Source organism: Castanea sativa, chromosome 5 (assembly GCF_040712315.1).
Source record: "Castanea sativa cultivar Marrone di Chiusa Pesio chromosome 5, ASM4071231v1".
Lineage (NCBI taxonomy): Eukaryota > Viridiplantae > Streptophyta > Magnoliopsida > Fagales > Fagaceae > Castanea > Castanea sativa.
In genome coordinates this window covers 70652757-70655377 of record NC_134017.1, presented here as the reverse complement: position 1 = coordinate 70655377, position 2621 = coordinate 70652757, and the positions used below count along the sequence as shown (strand labels likewise).

The 2621-nt window shown below is 34.5% G+C and overlaps 1 non-coding gene across 1 annotated transcript; it reads right to left on the bottom strand.

Moving 5' to 3' along the window:
* Positions 1 to 2220: 2220 nt before the first annotated feature.
* On the bottom strand, positions 2221 to 2327 carry LOC142637721 (small nucleolar RNA R71). Its single transcript, XR_012844847.1, has one exon. It is a non-coding gene; the product is annotated as a small nucleolar RNA R71 (small nucleolar RNA).
* Between the last annotated feature and the right edge of the window lie 294 nt (positions 2328 to 2621).

Sequence of the window (2621 nt, the reverse complement as noted above, 5' to 3'; positions counted from 1 at the left end):
TCAAAGGTTAGTAGATCCAATACTTATCCATGTAATTTTTCAATTTCTAGATTGTAACTAGGAAACAAAGTCACGTACTCTATTTTAGATTGTATCTAGGACCAAAGCTATGTGATTTCCTATGATCAATGTAAATTCAATTTCAAATTAATAAAATGAGAAATTCAATTTTGGATTTCTTATTTATTCCAATAATTAAATAAGTGGCGGCTCCATTGTAAAATTTTAATATAAAGGGGAAAATATAACTAGTCGAACCTCCTTTTTGAGAGGCAATAACACGACTTCACCCATTCATGTGCGTTTGGCCCACATAGCACAAAAAACGGGTCGAGCGCGCAGTCTCTCACACCCATCATCTCCTTCACTTCTGGAAAACTCTCCGACTGTGGAACCATGGTTCATGGTTGTATCGCCAAAGGACCAGAGCATATGGTTGTAGTTTATGCTGCGTTTTGGAGAGAACTTTCATCGAGATTTTCATTTCGAACAATGGGCACGCTTATTACAACTTCACAATAGAAACACGTGTGGAAGAAATATTGAATCAAGAGAGAGTTAAAGGAACCTACCCAATAACGGCTCTAGCAGTGCGATGTTGGAGGAAATAAAGTTCTCCTATGGTTGGACACCAACAGGAGTCAGCTAGCTAGTGTCGGCCCTGAGATGTCTCTCCAACCACATGAATACTTTATTTCAGATGGGTAGCCTTAATCAATCTCAAACGGTTTGTGTTTCTAAAGAATTCTAAAAGGATGTAACATACAGGTTTTATCTAAATTGAACTCTTTATGTGGCAGGAGTTTAAGTGCCTTTTTTTTTCCTAGGTGTCACAACAGCCTTAATTGCAGGAAAAAGCTTCTACTATTATATATAGTATATGATTAAAGGGATTAAAGGGCAGCCACGTTTTTGGGCTGCTGGAAAACCTTATTTTTCATTAATTTTGAGAGTTTTTTATTTTCTATCTAAGCTTAAGAACTTAAGTTAGGGTTAGGGGTGAATCCTCAATGTTGTAAGTTGTTTATTATTCAATCCAAGCATGTTTTTCACATTTTGAATATTAAAATCAATTGTTCTCTTTTCATAATTGTTTTTCAAGATTGATATTTAATTTTTAATTCTTTCATAAGTTTATTCTTAAACCTTCTTATTTTTAGAATAGAGTTTTATAATTTCTCTCATAAAATGTGGTAATCTAGTTGGATATTATTTTTGCCATAGTATTGCCTCTAAGGTATGCAATGTTATTGAGTTTTTCTAGCAAAGTTATTATTTTCTAAACTAAATTTTTGGAACAATTGATGAATATAATCAACCAAAGAGAGTTTTATTAATAAAGCTTCTTTCTAAAGCATCCAATTGGATAGTTTTTGTGTTTACTTACCCGATTGTGTACTAAATTGGTAGTGGATGCTTAGCAAAATTGGTGGACAAACCCTAACATCCTAGTGATTTTAATTATTGAATTTACCAAACATTATTTTTCCTAAGTTTCAATCATGTTTTTCTACGTATTATTGGTGCTTTTGACTTGTTCTTGTTTTCCTTTTCTTGGTGGAACGACAACCTTAGCTGCACTACAATTTTCGTTACAAAATTGGGCGATATCAATTTTTGGCGTCCTTGCCAAGGAAAAGGTGCAAAGCAAGGAGCATAAGAAGAATAGGTTGGGTAGTGTTGAGTTCTTCAAACCCGGTAAACTCATTCCTTTCTTTTTAATTTTGTGATATGCAAAATAGATATAGGGATGAATGCGACAGATTTGAAAAGAGACCCGATATTCATTCTGATGCTCTCTTTGCAAATTTAATTGATTCATCCAGTTCATCTAATTCTTTGAGTACATATTCACACACATCTAACACCATGAATGGAGATGAATTGCCCATTAAATCTTTAAATGATTACCCAACACGTAATAGTGCACCATCTTGCATTATGTTTCTAGCCCACTTGCATTATGATTCTACTTCTCCCTATCTTTCATGGTATGGGAATGAGAACCCTTATGTGCACATTAGAGAATTTGAAGAGGTGGTGGCTATCTTCCATAATCAACTAGGAGCAATGGATATAATTAGACTGAAAATTTTTCCTTTTTCCTCGAAAGAGAGAGCAAAATTTTGGTTGTATTCATTGAGACCTAGGTTGATTGGGACATAGGGTAAGATGACACATGAATTTTTCAAGAAATATTTTCCTGAATATAAAACAAATGCTCTCAAAAGACAAAGTTCAATTTTTTCACAAAAAGAAAGTGAGACTTTGTACCAAGCTTAGGAAAGATTTAAAGTCCTTTTGAATTTGTATCCTCACCATGGTTATGAGAGTTAGCACATTGTGAGCTATTTTTATGAGGGACTTTCCAATAGAGAGCTTTAATTTGTTGAGATGATGTGTAACGGGAATTCTTGCAAGAAGACCCCAATGAGAGTACCAATCGGTCTAGACCATATGCCTTCACTCTTTCTAGTGGAGGAATTTACCAATTGAAAGAGGAAGATAGTTGTTGATGCCACATTTATAACATTTACGACTCGGGCTCCCGTTCCCCAATGATGGAAATACTCTAAGGCTTAAGGTTGGTTTAGAGCCTAATCAGATGAAAATTGATTTGA